At 33.8% G+C, this 23,170-nt stretch overlaps 1 long non-coding RNA gene across 1 annotated transcript in view; it reads right to left on the reverse strand.

The window, feature by feature from the left end:
• Positions 1-22,690, reverse strand: part of LOC123564805 (uncharacterized) — a 46,916-nt gene extending 24,226 nt beyond the window's left edge. Inside the window, exons 1-2 of the long non-coding RNA XR_008370046.1 lie at positions 22,557-22,690; positions 8,016-8,089 (exon numbers count right to left, since the gene is read on the reverse strand). This is a non-coding gene — a long non-coding RNA (uncharacterized LOC123564805). The remainder of the gene's footprint in view (positions 1-8,015; positions 8,090-22,556) is intronic.
• Between the last annotated feature and the right edge of the window lie 480 nt (positions 22,691-23,170).

Consider the following 23,170-nt stretch of genomic DNA (forward strand, 5'->3'; position numbering starts at 1 on the left):
TAGTGCTATAAATACCAACGACCTAACTTTTCTCATGGTTGTGTTACAACAGCTAGGGCATGGTCTGTATCAGTACAATAGATAAACCTGCCCAGGCTGTTGTCATTGTCCGGTAGCAATAGCTAGAGCATAGTCTATATCATTCCAATTGATATATATGCTTCGGCTGTTGTCATTGACCGGTAACAACAGCTAGAGCATGGTCTGTATCAGTACTAAAAATAAAAAGGTACATCATGGTCTGCATCATTACTTTAGATAACCAGACCCCAAATGTTGTCATGGTTGTGTTACAACAGCTGCAGCATTGTCTGCATCAGTACTATAGATAACCAGACCTCAACTGTTGTCATTGGTTGGGTAACAACAGTTAGAGTATGTTCTGTATAAGTACTGTAGGTAAACATGCTCTGACTGTGGACATGGTCTGGTACCAACAGCTGGAGCATAATCTGTATCAGTACTCATGATAACCTGGCCCTAACTGATGTCATGGTTGTGTAAGAACAGGTAGAGCATGGTCTGTATTAGTACTATAGATAAACAGGGCCCAATAATTGTCAAGGTTGCGTTACAACAGCTGGAGCATGATATGTATCAGTACTATACATAAACATGCTCCGGCTGTTGTTATGATCCGGAAACAACAGCTGGAGCATGGTCTGTATCAGTACTATAGATGAACATGCTCCGGCTGTTGTCATGGTCCGGAAACAACAGCTGGAGCATGGTCTATATCAGTGCAAAAGATAAAATGCTCCGGCTGTTGTCATGGATCGGTAAGAACAGATGGAGCATGGTCTGTATTAGTACTATGAATAAACAGGCCCCGCCTGTTGTCATGGTTGTGTAACAACAGCTGGAGCATGGTCTGTATCAGTACTATAGATGAACATGCTCCGGCTGTTGTCATGGTCCGGTTACAACAGCTACAGCATGGTCTGTATCAGTAATGTAGATAACAAGGCCCAAACTATTCTCATGGTTGTGTAACTACACCTAGAGCATGATCTGTATCTGTACTAAATATAACCAGGCCCAAATGCTTTTATGGCTGTGTTACATTAGCTGGAGTATTGTCTGTATCAGTACTTTAGATAACCATGCCCAAACATTTGTCATGGTTGTGTTACAACAGCTACATCATGGTCTGCATCAGTACTTTAGATACCCCGACCCCAATTATTGTCATGGTTGTGTTACAACAGGTACAGCATGGTCTACATCATTACTTTAGATAACCAGACCCCAACTGTTGTCATGGTTGTGTTACAAAAGCTACAGCATGAACTGTATCAGTACTATAGATAATCAGACACCAAATGTTGTCATGATTGTGTAACAACAGTTAGGGCATGGTCTGTAGCAGTACTATAGGTAAACAGGCTCTGACTGTGGCCATGGTCTGGAAACAATAGCCGGAGAATAATCTGTATTAGTACTAACGATAACCTGGCCCAAACTGTTGTCATGGTTGTGTTACAACAGCTAGAGCATGGTCTGTATTAGTACTATAGATAAACAAGCTACGGCTGTTGTCATGGTTAGCCAACAACAGCTACAGCATGGTCTGCATCAGTTCTGTAGATGACCAAGTCCCAACTATTCTCATAGTTTTGTAACAACAACTAGAGCATGGTCTGTATTAGTACTACAGATACCCAGGACCCAGCTATTGTCATGGATGTGTTACAACAGCTAGAGCATGGCCTGTATCAGTACAATATATAAACATGCTCCGGCTGTTGCCATGGTCCGGTAGCAACAGCTAGAACATGGTCTATATCAGTGCAAAAGATAAAATGCTCCGGCTGTTGTCATGGATCGGTAAGAACAGATGGAGCATGGTCTGTATTAGTACTATGAATAAACAGGCCCCAACTGTTGCCATGGTTGTGTAACAACAGCTGGAGCATGGTTATCTATACTACTACTATTTACCATGCTCCCACTATTGTTACTGAACCACAACAACAGTCAGAACATGGTCATCTGTAATACTGATATATACCATGCTCTACCTGTTGTTACCAAACCATGACAACCGTTGGAGCATGGTTATCTATAGTACTCATATTTACCAGGCTCCCACTGTTGTTACTGAACCACAGAAACAGCCAGAACATGGTTACCTGTAATACTGATATATACCATGCTCTTCCTGTTGATACCAAACCATGACAACACTTAGGGTATGGTTATCTATAGTACACATATTTACTATGCTCCCACTGTTATTGAACAACAACAACAGTCAGAACATGGTTATCTGTAATACTGATATATACCATGCTTTTCCTGTTGATACCAAACCATGACAACAGTTAGGGCATGGTTATCTATAGTACACATATTTACTATGCTCCCACTGTTATTGAACCACAACAACAGACAGAAAATGGTCATCTGTAATACTGATATATACCATGCTTTTCCTGTTGTTACCAAACCATGACAACAGTTGGGGCATGGCTATCTATAGTACACATATTTACTATGCTCCCACTGTTATCGAACCACAACAACAGTCAGAACATGGTCATCTGTAATACTGATATATACCATGCTTTTCCTGTTGTTACGAAACCATGATAACAGTTGGGGCATGGTTATCTATAATACTACTATTTACCATGCTCCCACTGTTGTTACTGAACCACAACAACAGTCAGGACATGGTTATCTGTAATACTGATATATACTATGCTTTTCCTGTTGTTACCAAACCATGACAACCGTTGGAGCATGGTTATCTATAGTACTCATATTTACCAGGCTTCCACTTTTGTTACTGAACCACAGAAACAGCCAGAACATGGTTATCTGTAATACTGATATATACCATGCTTTTCCTGTTGATACCAAACCATGACAACACTTAGGGTATGGTTATCTATAGTACACATATTTACTATGCTTCCACTGTTATTGAACAACAACAACAGTCAGAACATGGTTATTTGTAATACTGATATATACCATGCTCTTCCTGTTGATACCAAACCATGACAACAGTTAGGGCATGGTTTTCTATAGTACACATATTTACTATGCTCCCACTGTTATTAAACCACAACAACAGTCAGAAAATGGACATATGTAATACTGATATATACCATGCTTTTCCTGTTGTTACCAAACCATGACAACAGTTGGGGCATGGTTATCTATAGTACACATATTTACTATGCTCCCACTGTTATCGAACCACAACAACAGTCAGAACATGGTCATCTGTAATACTGATATATACCATGCTTTTCCTGTTGTTACGAAACCATGATAACATTTGGGGCATCGTTATCTATAATACTACTATTTACCATGCTCCCACTGTTGTTACTGAACCACAACAGCAGTCAGACCATGGTTATGTGTAATACTGATATATACCATGCTCTTCCTGTTGTTACCAAACCATGACAACAGTTAGGGCATGGTTATCTATAGTACACATATTTACTATGCTGCCACTGTTATTGAACCACAACAACAGTCAGAACATGGACATATGTAATACTGATATATACCATGCTTTTCCTGTTGTTACCAAACCATGACAACAGTTGGGACATGGTTATCTATAATACTACTATTTACCATGCTCCCACTGTTGTTACTGAACCACAACAACAGTCAGAACGTGGTCATCTGTAATACTGATATATACCATGCTCTACCTGTTGTTACCAAACCATGACAACAGTTGGGGCATGGTTATCTATAGTGTTACAATTTACCATGCTTACACTGTTGTTACTGAACCACAAAAACAGCCAGAACATGGTTATCTGTAATACTCATAAATACCATGCTCTACCTGTTGTTACCAAACCATGACAACAGTTAGGGCATGGTTATCTATAGTACTCATATTTACCATCATCCAGCAGTTGTTATCGAACCACAACAACAGCCAGAACATGGTCAACATGTGTACCATGTTTCGTCTGTTGCTTCTGGTGCATTATGTTCAACTGTTGTATCATGGTTAACTCTAGTACTGATATATACCATGCTCCAGCTGTACTTAACCGAACAGCGACAACAAGTCGAACATGGTTATCTATAGTACCCATACATCACAGCCCCAGAGCTACGCATTTGCATTGTAGGCCCAAAACAAAAAGAAGCTGTAATGGAAAAATATTTCAGACGGGTTCAAACCAACTCAACTGTCATGTCATATTTATCCAAAATACTCATACGGGTATATATTATGCACCACCTGGGGCATTGTGAACTATAATATTGATATATACCATGTTTCAGATGTTGTTACCGAATCATTACTACAGTTTGGAAATGGATATAAATTCTTTTGGTAATTACCATTCTCCAGCTGGGTTTACGGGACAACAGTCAGAACATGGATATATAATATATAAACCATGCTCCAGTCGCAAAAGCAACAATTGGTACAGTATTAACTATAGTACATGTACTGTTATGTGCAGACTCTAGCTGTTGTAACCTAACCACGGCAAGTCAATGTATGGTTATCTAAGATACTCAGATATACCATGCTCCAGCTGTTATTACCGTGAATAACTATACCAGTGATACATACCATGCTACAGTTGGTGTTAACTAAGCTGGGCTTCTGATTTTGCTATCGAACAATAGCAACATTTGGGAAATTGTTAACTACAATGCATGTACAGATATATGCTGTTGTTATCAAACCAGGACAAGAGTTGATGCATGATTATTTATATTACTCATGTATACCATGTTCCAGCGGTTGCTACTGGAGCATTACAACTGTTAGGTCATGGTTAACTATAGTACTCAAATATACCGCGCTCCCGCTATTGATACCGAACCACGACAACGGCTAAAACATGGTTAACAATAGTACTGATATATACTATGCTCCAGCTGTTGTTATCAAACCATGACAACAGTTGGGGCATGGTTATCTATAGTACTCATATATCCCCTAGCTCAAGCTGTTGCTAGCTATCACTACAGCAGGGTCATGGTTAACTTTAGTACTGATATATACAATGCTCCAGCTGTTGTTACCAAACAATGACAACAGTTAGGGCATGTTTATCTAAAGTACTCATATATACCGTGTTCAGTCTTGTTTCCGAAAATGAGGAAGAAGTAAAATATTCAAGTCGTCAATGACGTTTTTTGCTGCCTCAATAGACACAAATGAACCGTGATAAAAGTCATTCTTCATAGTGAATTCCTCATCCGATTCCATGATGTTAATTGAAAACAGAAAACGGGCTACTTATCTAAAAATAGACTTTTATTTAGGATGGCTATTTTTAGATGGCTATTTTTACACGATATTTGCACATGCGCATAACAATACCATGCGCGGCCTGTTGTCGTTATCCCTCTCCCTAATAAGTCATTATTCTAATAACTACCCTAAGTATTGTAAGTTACTTTTTTTGTTATAAGGAGTTAAAAGTTATGAATATAATTGTTATCTATATTTTTGGTCTATGTTAGAGAGCTGTTTTCAATAAAATGATCATTCTGTTTCAGAAAATGTTTTAACATTTCTAAATGAGAGGCACAGAGGTCCTCCCCTGATGGATTTTTTTCTATTTGTGCATTCCAAATCATAAATTCAACACTGAAAATATGGTAACCGGTTGCTTTAAGTTAATTAAGGTCAATTTAGATTTGGAAAAAAGATATATTTGATAGGAAGTTTTATTAGTTTGTGAGACCCTTGTAGAAAGTAGTACCATAGATGATTTTGAATATTTCAAATTCTAGTGAGTATTGAGGATAAAATTATCAGTAAGGTCTTACTAATTAGAAGGAAATATATATACACGCAAAAGGTGGTACTCCCCTCGCAAACACCCCTAATCTTTTTCCTGTAAAATAGGTTACTGTTCATTATTAAAATTATCAGTATAACATAATGCAGTCGAATTTTCATCATATAGCTTTAGTACTTTCAAATCAATCTTGCACTCTTCTTCAGCATAATTTTTAAACATCGAATGCTGTTGAGGGACCTATGGAGTTTCCCCTTTAACTATTTTCAAATCTTATTTGGAGCCAGAATTGTTTACTTCAGTGATTTTAGGGTCAGACTTTTTTTCGATATGTTGAAGACAGATTTTTTAAGCAAATCAAAAGTCAGAAATGTTTTGTTAAAACAATCCAAGACCCCACCACCTCCCTCCCCTCTCCACACCACACACACACATTCTTAAACACACCAAAACATAAAATCGTCGGCCCCTAACCGATTTTGTCTTTAAAAGATTTTGATATGGATAATGCTGGGACCATGGAATCCATTAAATACCTGTGTAATAGAATTCCACTTAAGCCGGTGCTAGTTGGCATGGGGTGTTGCACTTTTCCATTTCCTCTCGTGAACAATCTCAGTAAAACCGAGTCTGCTATTGTTTTGCTTGCTTGCATTCTATGCTTCCAAATTATTTTCTCACATATTTTATTAAGAAGAGGTCATTGGTCATCCCCTTATACTCAATGTTAATAATCTCACTTATAGGCTTTTTTATTATATACCTATATAAATTCTGTAAAAAATACAGCTTGTTTTTCACGAGGAAATACGAACAGGCTGAAAACAAATCCCGGATTGTACCTCAAAACTCCGGATTATACCCCTCCGTATTGCATGTTGCCGGACTATTTTCATTAGTATGCATAACCTGACTAGGATCTATAAATAGCGCACAAAAAACCCCACTCAGTTCTATTTTCAGATCGATAACAACGAATACTGTTTCATCCATTTTATGTTATTGTGCTGTTAAACAATTATTATGTGTAAGTTTGCTTTTTCTGTCATTTTTTTTCATCAAAATAGCTGAAAAACGATAATGATTTCCAAAAGGTGGCAATCAATACTTTCACGACTTTAAACGAGTGACAATCAATGATTGCAATGTATAGTATATTCCTGCGCGAGCTGAACAAATAGTTATTTTTGCCGATGGGTATTTGGTCATCTTTTGAATAAGATAACAACAAGTAAAATGTAGGAGGTATATAATAAAAGGGTCATTATAACAGTAGCTTGATCTGGGATGTTGTATTCGGCTCGAGTTGATTTTGTGGGCGGATCACACGAGGCGCGGAAGCGCCGAGTGTGATCCGCCCACAAAATCAACGAGAGCCGAATACAACATCCCAGATCGCGCTACTGTTATAATAACCCTATTTTATCGTAAAATGTACAATAGGCAATGAAGAATACAATAAAAATTAATTTGTTGAAACGTATTTGCTTATTTCATCAGCATATAAGATGAAAATTTTGACAAATTTTCTGTCATGTTGTGACAGTCATGTTGTGACATTCTTGTTTGGAGCGTATGATTTATGAAGCATACAGTTCTGGGAATGAGCACTTCTTCATGATGAATATTTTATCAATTGATAGCTACATAAAATGCAACGTTCTTAGAAAGGAAAGGTGTATTCAAAAGCTTAACTCAAAACATGAAAATTTTCAACATTAGATATCGATATAAAACATGTCTAAACTTGTCTTAGTTACAAGACTATAACGCTAATTCATGTAAAATAAACAATTTAAAAGAAAAAAAAAGTTTTGTTTAAATGTAGGTATAGTTGAAGATTATTTTCTTAATTCCCAGACTATACAAATAACCAAATTAAAACAAAATATACCCATTTCTGTTTGGGATTTCCCGTATTTGAATTTTTCTTCGTCGAGTGTAATTTACAGGTAAGTCTGTTTTACGCGGAAAGTCTCTTTAATGTGTACTGATATTTCTAATGCGGAAAATAAAAGAAAAATGTGAAAAAGTCGTTTTCTTTTCGGTGTATGTTCTTTCGATACATTCTGTCAACTGATATTACTTATTTATTACTTTCATTAAAGTCCTTCTTTAAATCTTCATAAACTTGATTGCTAAATATCATTTTGAATGAAATGGTCATTTAAATAAATTTTGCCGGCGAATATAAAAAAGGTGGAACCTCCAAAGGTCGCTTAAGACATGTTTGTAAGTTATTTTAAAGGTACATTTACTCACTTTCTTCCCCTGAAGATATGAGCCATTCCAATATTTTCCATACACCTTTTCATCAAAATGAATGACCTTGTGTTCTGGAAAAGGATAACAAATAATTACAATTATAAAGATTTTCATTTTACAACATGTTAAATTTTAGTGACCTACATCTACGCTAGAAGAAGATAAGAGTTTACTGACTAACTAAAACTTAGTCATTCTAATACCGGTATTAAAATAATAAACGCAGCATATAATTGTCTCTTAACGTGATGGATTGAATTTCTAAGGTGAAAATAAAGGGAGATTTTTTCATTTGATACAAAAACTTTCAGCATCAGATTTCCTTTTACCATCCGTTCAACTGATAGTGTAGTTAGTGTGTACAGTCGTTTCTCTGTCACTCAATTTGATCATAACAATGCATATGACCCCTGTATAAAATGTTACATGTATTGATATGAATCATTAACAAATATTAACTCATTAAGACCCTGACTATGCTAGTATCTTAGAAATTTGTCCGGTAACCAAAACCAAACGCCTGTGCTTTGGGCGTGAGGGATGTCGCATATTTTATAACATCTCATGGAAAACTCATTTAAACCGAGTCTGCTATTATATTGCTTCACAAATTTTATTGCATACAAAAGTTTTTAAAGCTGGATTAAAACGCATGACAAAGTTGGTTAAATACAAAGCAACATTATTATATATCTCTATAAGAAGTTATTGTCAATCAGTCATTGATTTATCTCAGGTTCTTATAAAGTCATATTAACTCCTTAATCAGCCAGAGGAGCGCCTTGAACTAATTTTCACTTGATACGATAAAAAGACAAAAAGTTATGAACATTCATGTTTTATTTTCATACATATAAACCAATTTCATAAAAAAATATTAGTAATTGTAAAGTAATATCTTTTAACTCACTGTCAGCCTTTGTTTAAAATGTCAAAGTCAAATGTGTGGACATAATATTCTGGTTGTGACTAAACACATATACTACTCTTACTTTTTATTTTAACATTACTTTAACATCTTGAAAAAAGTGTTTATATCTAAGAAAAATGTTAGAAGAAACAATAATGGTGGCATCACAATTATATCACGTAGCTATTTTGATAGACTTATGTAAGACAAATTCTATCAAAATTCTTTAAAATCTGGCATGCATATTCAGAGGGTTTTCCATAGAGCCATATGAGAAAAACTAGCTTCTTCTCCGATGGCTTTAATATCTTGTATAGATGGTCACTCAAGAATTATTTTAACTGTTGCGCGATGTTACTTTTTATCTGATTAACCGAAATATATTGTACATCCTTGGTAAAGGATTAACGATCTAATAGTAGTTTGAAATTATTTTAAAATCTAGCAAGCACTTTTTGACAAGAACGTTTTAACAATCCAACTACATACACATAGTAAAAATGAAATTTTTTGCTCTATTGGACATGGTTTTTTTAAGAATAAGAATATTTTGATAATTTTGGTAAGAAAGTCTACGAAGAAAGATCTACATGTATGAGCAGACATTGCTGGAAGGATTTTTGTTTTCTTTGCTCTGGCAGCCAAGCCTTTTGATAACTGGGAATGAACAAGCAATCTTGCTTAAGGATCAGAAATTTCTGACAAGAAAATGTTTAAAGTCTCTATTGAGAAATTTCGGTATAATTGAGCTATGCATTTTAAGAATCCAAATAATTAGAAAAATCTAGGTAGAGAGTCACTTTTGGAACATGAGTGTGAAATTAATTTAAAATTCCGTCATGAACATGTTTTCACATATGGCGAAAAGTGACCACCCTACCCTATTGTGGGCATGTTTTAAACAAATCAGAATAATTTTAATACTTTTGGTCACCTAAAAACGATCATGTTCTTTACGAAGCAAATAGTATGAACAATCTAGGTGAGCATCATCTAAAGAGCACTTGTATGAAATTCTTTTAAAGTCTAATCTACAGTGTCCAACAAAAAGTCACTTACTCATTTGCAACTACTTTGTATGCTTCATTCAGATACTAGATTTTTCCTAATATTTTTGAAATTGAGAAAATGATATAAAGAATCCGTGTGTATAAAAAATTCTCTAGGTCTGTTATCTATAAACGTAAAGTCTTTGATTATTTGATTGCTGGAATAGTTAAGATAAGTTTAATAGGCTTAGACAAGTAAAAGGGTTGTAGAAACTGGCCATAACGCAATAAGAATGTTTGGGATACCTTTCTGAGCAGGAAGCCCCAAATTTCGTTTTTCCCTTCTGTTGTTTTGCAAAATAAACATCTTATTACATTGCACGCACAGTTGCAGAAAATTTGAAAAAATAGTAATGTTTACATTTAGGTCCGTAGGTGTTATATTTTCAATCATTTAAGGTAGTTCTGCCCATTTGAAAGTGATGGCGTAACGTCATTATTCCGGAAAACGTAGAATAAAGACTGGATTCAGCATACTGAAATGAAACTCAATTAATGAATTAATGACTTGTGAGTAAGTTTATTAAAATGGTACTGTCACTATATTTCTTAAGTCAAAATATGATTTTAAAACTTATGACATGTTAAATAATTTAAAATAGTGTCTTACAATTAGTGTGAAATATTCTGTTCACTTTAATCATGGTCAAATATTTCAAAAATAAGCACACGGACCTAACATTGTATTTCACCACATTATAGGCAATATGTTTATTTACAACTGTGAGAAGTTTCATCAAAATCTACATTTTAGAACAAATTCTATTTGCGAACATGTTTTGAAAGTTATGATTTTCCAATAGACTCCCATTATGAAAAATTGCGTGAGATCATTTTTTCTTTTCAAATCTAGCCTATTATTTTTGTTTGCTAAATTTTGTAGGTATTTTCTGAAGTTTTGGAAAATCAGAGTTTAATCAAATTCTACATTGTAGAAAAAGTTTCGATCCAAACGTGCAGAACTACCTTAAGTGACGCATACCCTTGAAACTTGTTCTGATTATCTGTCAAATACTTTGTATGGATAGTTACATTGCTATCAGCAAGTCTTACAACGAACCGTAATAATATATTTTTTTTCTCCAAACTGTTCAAGACAAGACATTTTGGCAAAACCTATTTATTGAATCATTTGTTGTTCTGAGTAGGATTTAAATTGTTGGAAAACACCAGTCGGTAACAATGCATACAGTCAAGTCATTCCAAGCTCGTCAGAAATAAAAACTTGCAAACGTTTGCGAATTCTCTTGTATACCTGGTAAACACCCTTCAAGCCAGTGATAAAACATTCGAAGGACGTATAAATAGAAGCGGTGTCATTACATTTACAAAATTTGAATAACAACTATTAAATCAAGACACTTATCAAAACTATTTTTATATGACTGGTTGGTGCCTTTGTCACCAGTAAACTGACCAAGACATATAAGAAAAACTAGCATAAAAGGGACACCACAAAAATCAAAAACTCTAATTTGCATGTAATGAGCACAGTAATTGATCACATAATTGAATCATGGATATTGCAAATTATAATGATACAGTTGTAATAATCTTATAGTGGTTTCAAACATTATCACAATAAAAGCAAGAACATTCAGTGAATTGATATCCACAATCAAACGTGATAAATACTTCAAGTAATGAAATTCTTTTAATTGGCTACTTGGTTTATGTCAAAATATTAGGAGTTCAGAATATTAGGAGTTTAAAACAATTTAATGGCAATAACTCCAAACTTAGTTAAGATATCCTAACAAAAGTTGCATGATTGTGTATTCGTATTAAATTTCATCAAGATCCAACTTTGTTATGTGGCTGTTAATGAATCTTACAACAACTAAAGGGCAATGACTCTGCAGTTACTGGGGAAACCCTGACGTAATTTGCGCATGTACTACTACCTTAAAGTGATCTATATTTGTAATAAGTTTCTTGAAGATTCATGAATAGGTTATTTAGAAACAGTCAAAAATCCCTATTTTATTTAATCAAGAGGAAAAACTCTGCTTTTACTGGTTCAAGTGGGAAACTACTAAAATGAGCATGGTCATGTGCTATTTAATAATTAAAGAGGTCAAGTGCTCATATCCAAAATACTCTTTGAATAATACTAGTAAGCATTTTCAGTTTGGGTGGGTGTGTGGGTGTTCAAGACAGTTTAGTAAAGTAGATATTTCCTAACATTTGTTTTAAGGAGGTTTTACCTGCCTATTTTCTTAATATTTCCTGGTATGACAGTAATAACCAATGTTCTCTTTACCGAAGCTTTGTGGATCTTTAAAGTTCTACAGTTTTCCACACATATTGTATGAATGCGCATCTTTAGCCAGTTCAAAGGTTTCCCTCATATAGGAAGGACATTCATTATTAAATCTTTTAAAAACATGATTAACTAAAAGTACCTATTTCTACTTTCTGCATAAAATCTTTTTGTGAATTCCATGTTCTTGATAAATCTGAAACAGTTGTTTTTGGCAAATTTGAAGTTCATTTCAAGCTAGGGTACCATGAAGAACAACTGCAATCAAAGTGACATGTATCAGTGCAAAACATAAAGATAAATATTTCCTAGTTTTAAAATGAATCTTAGCTTGCCTGTATAACAACAGCTGTCACAGGAGACAGGCGCTCGACTATTTCGATGCTGGATAGTTAAACTGGACACATCTGAGAAAGCTGGAGCTGTCACTGGAGTGTTTAATGACTCCAGTGGTGGATGAATATATTGCACAATAGGTCCAGTCTGTGTCAAAAATATTAAGTTATAAGAGATAAAGATAAAGTGTATCAAAACACAAACTAAGTGTAATTCAAAGCAAAGTGGGGGCATAATTCATAAAATATTGGTGCAAGAGTTATGCACCTTGTGTCATATGATGTGGGTGATGATGTGGAACAACTACTTCAAGCAAGTTTGAATCAAATCCATTTAGCAATAACTACGATATAGTGAAAATGCATCAAAATAAACCTTAAATTCTAAGTAAAAGAGGGCATAATTCATGAAAATTTGGTGCCAGAGTTATGCACCTTGTGTCATATGATGTGAGTGATAAGTTGGAACAATATTTTAAGTTTGAATCATATCCATTCAGTAATAACTGAGATACAGCAAAAGTGCACCAAAACTTTAACCTGAAATTCTAAGTAAAAAGGGGAGATAATTCATGAAATATTGGTGCAAGAGTTATAGCTCTTGTGTCAGATGATGTGAGTGATAATGTTGAACAACAATTTTAAATTTGAATCAAATCAATTTGGTAATAACTGAAATAGAGTGAAAGTGCATCAAAACTTTAACCTAAAATTCTAAGTAAAAGTGGGGAATAACTCATTAAATATTGGTACCAGAGGTATGGACCTTGTATCATATGATGTTGGAGATGATGAGGAACAACTATTTTCAGTTTGAATCAAATCCGTTTAGTAATAATTGAGATAGAGTGCATCAAAACTTTAACCTGAAATTCTAAATAAAAAGGGGAGATAATTCATGAAATATTGGTATGAGAGTTATGGCCCTTGTGTCATATGATGTGAGTGAAGATGAGAAATAACTATTTTAAAGTTTGAAACAAATCCATCAAGTAATTACAGAGATAGGGAGAAAAAAAGAGAAAGTGTAAAAAGACGCCGACGTCGACTCTTGGGTGAGTAGGATAGCTCTCCATATACTTCGAACAGTCGAGTTTAAATGTATGTCGTGACTTGACCTTATTCACAATATAATTCACCATGGTTTCACCAGACAAAGATCATGAGACCATGGTATTTAATTGCATCTGAAGATAACATGTAATGTCCATTATAAGCAATTCTAAAGTCTTCAGCCTCCTTTAGTTGGCATTTGGTAGAAAATATTAAGCATTAAATTTTTACCTAGATTCAAATACAATGTTGTCAACAATTTAATTTACATAACCATTGGTACTTTCTGGAGGGACTCTTGAAGCAACAGATTTAAAATCAGAAAACACACTCTTAACACTTCGGATATGACATAACTAATCTGTATATTCATACCAATAATTATTAATTAGCACATGGCCTTTGCTCACATGTTGTTTTATCTCCCTTGACCAATTAAAAGCAGCAGAGTTTTGTCCTTGATTTGTTAAAAAAAATGTTTAAAATTCAAAACATATTTTAGCAAGAATCACAAAACCTCATATAGTTATTTATTAGCACATGACCTTTTGCTCACTTTATCCAGTTAAAGCAGAGTTTTCCCCTTGTTCTTGTTTTGTAAAACATCAGAATTTTTGACTGTAACTAAGTAACCTATGGTGGATCTCAATGAAACTGTAGGGCAGAGTTTTTCCCCTTGAATAACAAAAACAACAAAACACAGCGCAGTCTGTTATACATAACTTGTGTATATCTGGAAATTAAATATCTTTCAAAATGTAGTCCCCTCATTTAAATAATCAAAACGTACGTATCAGAGTTGTCTAAAAACAATGCATTAAGTACTAGCTGGTAGGTTATTGCTAACATCACTTTTACTACCTACTTTTCTTATGAAATGACTTAACTCTGGCAACTTAAATATTATCTTCACCAAATATTGTCTGCAGCATCCTCAGATTAACCTTTTTAATTTTAATTAAATTGTACCACTTGCTTGTTATTGATCTTTACCAAACATTGCATGTGGCATACATAGATTGACCTTTCTCGGGTTTGCCAGAAGCATCTTTGTGTGGGCCTTTTTCACGTGTAATCTTTTTTAGTATTTCTTGTCAATTTATGGAACTCTTTACTTGAACTGAAGTTTAACTCAGAGCTGCACATACATTTCCTAGAAAGCGAGCATGTAATCTTAAGACTAGAAGAGGTCAGATCGTCTCTATTAACTAGCCACTTGTTTGATATATACATGTAGCCAATACATTATTATAAATGTAAACTTTCCATGTTTATTCTCTACTTTGGATTTACTGGTTAATATTACATCCTGTATGTAAGGAAATCTGAACATTAAAGACGCTCGCTACAGTTTCGTATTTTTTTTTCTTAATAATAGATTTTGATGAAATGTTTTGTATTAAAAGATCATGTTATGATGTATTGAAAAATGAAATAAAAATACTAGGTCACCAGCTTTGTTTCAATTTAATTTGCCCCTAGATATGGTGCTATTTTAAACATTTTTCAAAATTTCTGTAATCCTAAAATATATTTCAGTAAAGTACAATAATCAGCATAAATTTGATTATCTAAGCATTTTTATAATGGAAAACAATATATCTATTTGAAACATGCTCAGAGAAATCAAAAGAACATGATTTTGTAAAGAAAGGAATATTTGTTAAGCAGACCCAAGGGCTATTTTTGCATATTTTTGTCAGTTTTAAGTTGGTAGTTCTGCTATTTTATCTAGTTTCACATAACAGAATTTAATCAAACTCTGCACATACCTTTGGTTATGTCTACCTAATCTAAAACAAAAAGAAAATTGATAGGCCACCATATCAGATTTCGCTTAAATCAAATTACAACGAGGTGGGGTGTGGCGGGCATTTATACAACGCAGGTTGGCACGAAATACTCTTTCAGTGTTTGAGCAAATGACTTAGAAATGTATATATAAAATTATCAAACGGCAGGTTTTTAATAATCGGATTTTAAGATGTTTCTGAAGCATTTTGTGGCATAGAACGATGAAAGTTTCCGCCTTTTTTTTTAACAAAACCTATAGTTTACGAATGTACGGTACGAGTACGGTACGGGATTAGAAACAGCTTTGACTCAATGCAGAGTTGGAGCGTTGGTATAAATAACAGACTCCAGTATATGTCGGATTGAAGCAATATGAACTAAAGTACTTTAAATGTATATATTTTGTAACCATGGTGATACTTACCCTAACCTTTAATCAGTATATTATACATTTTGTACATTAAATGCATGCGAACATACAATAATTTGCGAATTTTTGCCGTACGCGACATTAGATAATCACTTCCGGGCATGCGCAGAAGACCGCACCAACACTGTAGTGAGCTACATCGAAACCAAATTGGCACGATGTTGGGGTAAATATCGACCCGTCCGGAAAAACTGTAGCGAGTGCCTTTAATCAGTATGATTTATTCCTTATGCTTTGTCGAGTTCATGCTGCTAATACCCATGCATATACATGGTGAGACAATGTGTCTTGACACTTTTATAACATTTATTTAGGTCAATGTCACAAAGGTTATATGACAGGTTTTCTTGTCTAGATCATAGTTATCATATTTTAAGATGAGTGTTTCATAATTAGTCCCTCTGTGACTCTTGTTGAGTATGTAAGAATAATAACATAATTACTTAGAAATTAAAACGTTTTCCTTCTTTGAAAAGTTAGAAGTTTTGTAAGTCTGAAAAAAATGTTTAAAGTAACATTTGTAAGCATATCGAAATAAGGACTGCTTAATTAAGCATGAAAATTCATTGTCATTTTTGTAACTTTTTGTTTTAATTTTCATAAAGAGTGCCAAATTGTACGATAATGTGTTGCATATCAATGTAAATATTAAGCTTGAAACATTAAATACAAGAGTTTCTTAACAAAAATCTGCGATTACATAAATGAGTGGTATCCGGCCTACTGACAAAACCAGATATCGTTTATGGCTACTTTTAAAAGTTGTTTTTTTTTGCGTACGCATAGTTAATTACACAAGAGTCCACACGGTACATCGGTGGTACGCATATTTTGAAAGGATAATTATCATACTATGAAAAGTGTAAAATGATTATTAACATGATTAGTAAACATGTTAAATGAATAAAAAAAAAGTCGTGTACTGCAATGCCCTGCTTTGCATCGATCACCGTCCCCACCCTCATTAATAGTGACAGATGAAAGATTAACAGGTTCTATTATTTATTTTAGTAAGAGTAAAGATGTTTGGTAGTTAGGTATAACCCCATTTGTAAAAACTGTATGTGTTTTCAAGGGAGATAATAAAGTCAATATTAATAGGAAACTTTAACAAGATTACCCCCCTCTTCGAATACTTTTACAAAATGCTATGACTGGCTTATCCGAATAACTTCTCTCACAGTTTTCAAGGGATCTGATCCAAACTTACAGAAATGCATTTCTGTGAAGTGAACTTAAGAAAACTTGTCAGGGTATATGCGAACTATTCTCTGTTGAAGAGTTATAACATTATCTAGTTAATTAGATTTGGCAAACTTTTAATTGTTTCTTGCATTTGAAATATTTGACAGTGAAAAAAAGCTTTCACTAAATGGAAAAGATAAAAAGAAGTAGTCGATGAAGTAATGTAAAACAGTAAATAAAGAGTAATATCCATCTGTCACCCGGCAGTGATGGTTCTGTGGGTCGGAAGAAAAGTTGGGACTGCGGAACAAATGCGGGATTTTCCGAACATTTTAAGCCATTGATAACAAATCCATGACCACATTTGGTCCATCTGTAATTTTATAATTATAGGACTGAACGAAACTTACGATCTGAAAAAAATGTATTATTCTGGGACCCTGAAAGTTTCGAAAGATTTATAATTTTTTGCCGGCTAAAGTTTGATAAAGGTCAAGAACGTTTGGCATTCCAAAACCATATCATTCGAACTGGAATACCCCAATAAGGTTAACGTTTGAAGTTGATTAAGTCAGTCAAAGGTTAGGCGTTAGTGCGGTTCACAAAATTACCCCGTCCTCAAAAATGCATCATTATCAGGTAACACACATCAATAGCGACATTAAGTTTCCACCCAATATCAATCCCGGAACAAAAGTTATGGGATTTGGATGGGGATCGGCGACAAAGTCAACAGAAAAGTATTATTAGAGTTAGGGTTTGGTTTAGGGTTAGCGACTTTTATCGATTTTGATATACAAAATGCAATATTGCACTTTAGATACGGAGAAACGAAAATTGTGTTCATATTGTCCTACATGTGACAAGGTGTAATAAAATAAAAGTATAAATTTCTCCTTATTGTAGTTAATGCACTGTCATAAAAGCTGGCGTTGGGTCTAAATTTATATTAGACTGTTAATGGATACTTTGATGCTTATAAATTTTATTGATATGTAAATTGATTGATAATCAGTGAATTACATAATGTTTCAATTAACATGTACTGTATGTATCGGAATGCGCGCTAGTATTCACATTCGCGATTGTTTCATAGTAGCTTTTTGTTGCAGATTCCTTGCTTTTCGATTTGATTTTCTGCTTGTAAATTGATTTTCATGCAAACCATTACCCTTTATTAACATTTCTTTAAAAATAAACACTATAAAATTATTTGAAAATTTCTTATTGACATCTGTTACGGCCCGAGGGCACTGGCACCAGACCAAAAAGAAAAAAAGACTGTGCTGTTACACCCTACCCATAGGTATACTATGAGAACCATGGTCACCATCGGAAAATGTACTTATTCATTTAAGTGCATACTGAAAATCCATCGTGCACCGATCACATTGTCCCAATATTTCTTATCGCAGAGACACTCCGCATAGTTTATGTTTTCATCAACGTTACAAAACGAGCAATAAAGAACCGTGCGGTATCATTACCCTAGCACTACCTCACACGTCAAAATGCATGTATATCGATTATTTGATACATAAACACACAAAAAAACGTATATCTTAAGCCCACATTTTCAAACGAACAACGGCGAAGATTCCACGAGGTCCAACAATTTTTGATACGTTAGAACAAAACAGATCCACCCGGTACAAAATAATATTCAGTATTACGACCTTTGAATCAAACATTATTCATTCAGTTTTAAAGAAATTTACCGACAATTTACATATTTTATTCATACAGGCACGCGTAATTAAAGTCGATATAGTACATCATATCTCTAAACAAATAATATAATTGATGTGTTTAAGGGTGACGAAATTATTGCACTACAAACGCAATCGGTAATATTTGTAAACTTCACGTAGTATCGATCTCACTATAAACGGATGTTAATTTTTTGCTTTTTTTGCGCATGTCTCAATAAAAAAGACCAATCAAAGAATGACACGGGAAAACAGAATTTGCAAAAAAAAAGAGAATATACATTTCACAGGATTAATTTACCAGTGTGTTTTCTCCAAAGGATACATATCTATTATTGTCAAACGCTTAAAACATAACAATTGTCAAACTGTAAACACATAGACATTACAGGTATTAGATTTGTCGACCTCGGTTGTGCACGAATTCGCTTTCAGCATCAAATTTTGGTTCTTAACAGCATTATCTTGTATTATAGGTGATTATAAATTTCTGCAAATATGTATTATAAAGTTCTTTGGAGAGAGGAGTTTTTAATGCAAATTTACTTTAAACAACGGAAATGATGTAAACTTCAAAATAGGGGTAAGTGACACTTGTATCCTATACTTGTTTCTGTGTCTTCTGTATGATGGAAATGTTTTATTTATACTTAAATCAAAATTGTATTTTTTCACTTTTGTTAGATTTTTTAGTAATGCATATTTTAGTAACTTATTTTGATTCATAGTATTGAGACAAATCTGACGTGTCCCCAGTTTTAAACAACGAAGTGTTCATATTTCTATTAGTAAACTGTATCTTCAAGGTAGCTTTTTTTATTCATATAAAGCAGGCATTATATTAGCCATTCGATGATTCTTTGTTTATATTTTATAATAACTAACCATTATTTGGCCTAAAAGAGTTGGTAAACTACTATCAATAAACAAAGATGAATCAACATGCAAGTCATATTCGTAGCACTTTTCGCATTATCTCCCCTTAATTGCGATAGTTCCTAACTTGCAAGAAATTCTTTGAAAGAGATGTGAAAGCAAAATGACATAAGATAAACGGTTGAATTAGACTTTAACCTTTAGCCTGCTGGCGGCAAGTGTTTCTGCCCTTGCGACTAGTGTAGACCAACATCCGTGCATTTTGACCATGATCTTCATAGTATGCTATTCAGTGAATACCCCTTTGATAAAGAAGTGGTACTGTCCAAATTGAATGATGGACCAAATTGAATCCAATTTAGAAACCCTTTAGCAGGGTAAAGGTTAATTGTTAAAATTAGGTCTTTATGTACGTTTATACACCAAGAAGTTAAGTACTATTATTCAACGTTGTGTATCAGTAAGCCTTTTGTCTAGTTTGAATACCGATCGTCAAGCAGACTATTAAATGACATACTATTCCCCAATGATAACGTGATGTTTACAAACATGACGTATAAATAGATTTAAATGAAGCATAGAGAATTCAACATTTTTGTAACTTGTCAAAGTCGTTATATTTCTAATTTTCGTCTAAATAGCAAATTAGCTCAGAGGTAAAGCGTACTGTGTATGTTCAACACATATTTTGCCGTGTGGGTTGCGACGACAGGATAGTTAATTTTGATTGCTTTTTTTTTTTTTTTTTTTTTTTTTTTATTGAACGTTTTCTCAAAGACACAGCGACAGAGAAATATCTGAAGCCGATATGACAGATAAGAAAGGTTTAGTATCAGAAAAAAAAATGTAGTATACGAATTGTACATTTAAAATGAAACAAACACTGATATTTGCATGTCAATGAATGTACAAACAATACCAATTATCATTTCATCAGTTATCAGGAAATGTACGCGTCCTCGCGTTTGCGCAGGAATCGCGTTATTATTGGGGATCAGTCGATGATATAGTTTTGAAGAAAAATATAAATATAGATATTAAAAATAAAAATTGTTCTTAAAGCATGGGGAATTTCAGAAATATACATTCAGTTTTTTTTTAGAAATTGGCTTAAGGGTAAGTGTAACGCTAAATGATCTGTGAAGTGCAAATGTAATTTTTCATAACATTGATTCATGTTATTATACTGAAAGTATGAGAACGCAAGATGCAATATTTTGCCATTAATTTCAAATAACCTGTATCAAATTTAAAATATCGTCTCGTAGAGTAGATATATCTAAACACCATGTTTTGTCTCTTAGTTTGACAATGTAACAAAAATGAATTAGGTTATATTTCTAGCAATTGTTAGAATTAAGATATACTCAGAAATAGAAACATTTAAATATGAGAAAAGTTTCAAACGTTTCACTTGTCCTTTGTTGTGCGTAATATAAACAGACTGAAATTGACTACTTGTCTGAAAAAAATCTTTCTGTATTATGTTTTATAAAACAAAACAGTAAGTTTTGTTAGGTACCTTTTGATTCACTTTGAAATTAATGTGAACCTTTCATGCGACTATTCTTGTAATATCTCCATGACTACAATTTGAACATTACACACGCCAAATTAACTTGCGTTTCTTTATTATTTATGTGTATTTTTAAATTTTACACAGTTCATTAAAATAATGAAAATCACACAAAAATCAGTTAAAGGAAAACAATAGGGCACCGCCATGCCGGTTTATGCGTTTAACCAAAAACATGTTCCAAAGTCAAGGCACAGTATAAATAAAATTTATCACTGCCAGTATAATCCCTAACTTGCGCAATGGTAACATTTTAAATGGCATTGCTCTTGTATAAAGACATTCTCATTCATCAGATGTTCGACATGGTACCCGAGACTACCGGGGTACCGTGGTAGACATCTGGTTTGCGAGAATGGTATAAAGAGCAAGTCTTAAGAACTAAAACACATGTGTTCGATGCCATTGCAAAAGACAAAGCATCCCGAGAGGCACCATCATTAAAATAAGCTTTTAACAGAACAGTTACATTTTATATAATACATGTTCAAAACATCTCATGTGAATTAAAACTGACGCAGGTCTGTTAGACAGTGGAATATTAAGTCCGCCATTTTCACTCACGTTACTGTCTGATTCTTTAATAAATTAAATTTACAACATACTGTAACTCATGTTAATCTCATGAAAGATAGTCGTCCTATTTGAGTTTTTCGTAGCTTTACCTGATAATGAAATCTACTACCTATTAAAATCTTTCTCTTTTTCTAAATTTACAAAACACGTGAAAGTATTAGTCAAAGGAACTTCGAATTCTATCATATATTCAAACTATATTTACAACACTTATTGCAATAAATTGTCGTTTTCACGACAATAAAATACAACTCTACAAATTGCAATTTTTGTTACTGCACAATTCTATTTTTAATTAAAGAGTTACTTAAAACGTTTCTGTTCTCAGGAAACAGTTTAGAATCATTTCTTTTTTTTTTTTTCTTTCTTTTTTTTTTTTTTTTTTGGATTTAACCGACACATGATAGGTCATATGGCGACTTTCCAGCTTTAATGGTGAAGGAAGACCCCAGGTGCCCCCCCCCCCCGTGCATTATTTCATCACGAGCGGGCACCTGGGTAGAACCACCGACCTTCCGTAAGCCAGCTGGATGGCTTCCTCACATGAAGAATTAAACGCCCCGAGTGAGGCTCGAACCAACATCGATGAGGGGCAAGTGATTTGAAGTCAGCGACATTAACCACTCGGCCACGGACGCCCCAGAGAATCATTTCTGTACAGAAAACAAAATACAATAAATTAAAGTGAATCACTAAGATTTCTCAACTTTGACAGATTAGCGTACTATCTAATTTTTGGAAGTTTTAACCAATGTCAAAATATATCTTTAACTACTTCTTACCTATAATTAAATAGACAAAGTGTAGCAAAGTGGTTTATTATTATTATTATTATTTCTTATCCATTTCCACAACTTTTTTCATGAACACTGGCACTTTACAAAGATTTTTTTTACTCTAAAGTATTTACGTTTAACGATTCGGGTTAACGCGCTACTTCCGTTTCCGACAATAAACGTATTTTAGAAGCTCTTATGTAAAAGCATATAATATTATTAAGTATATTTAAAAAGAAGTCAAAAATGTGTCAAGCATATTTAAATGGCAATTTATTCAATTTTGATTGGTACAGTCAGCACCCCTTTTTCATATTTTTTCATGAAACTTCGATAATAAGAAATACTTTTGAAAATGCAAATTTAAGGAAAACAATACCTACGAAGAGAAACATTGTTGTCTTATGAGTTTCATATATGTTATTACATCTTGCAAACTACGTGTTATGAAAATTCTTCGCGATAGGGAATTTGAATTTAAGATTCAATCGTCTTCATGACTTTCTAAACAAAGAATCTGTTGCTTGATAAGGCACTGCATTTTTGTATATAAGTAAGACTCTAAGGACACCAGCAGAGGAATAAATTGCTTATGGCTTCATTGCAAGCCATTTACACAA

Source organism: Mercenaria mercenaria, chromosome 2 (genome assembly GCF_021730395.1).
Source record: "Mercenaria mercenaria strain notata chromosome 2, MADL_Memer_1, whole genome shotgun sequence".
NCBI lineage: Eukaryota > Metazoa > Mollusca > Bivalvia > Venerida > Veneridae > Mercenaria > Mercenaria mercenaria.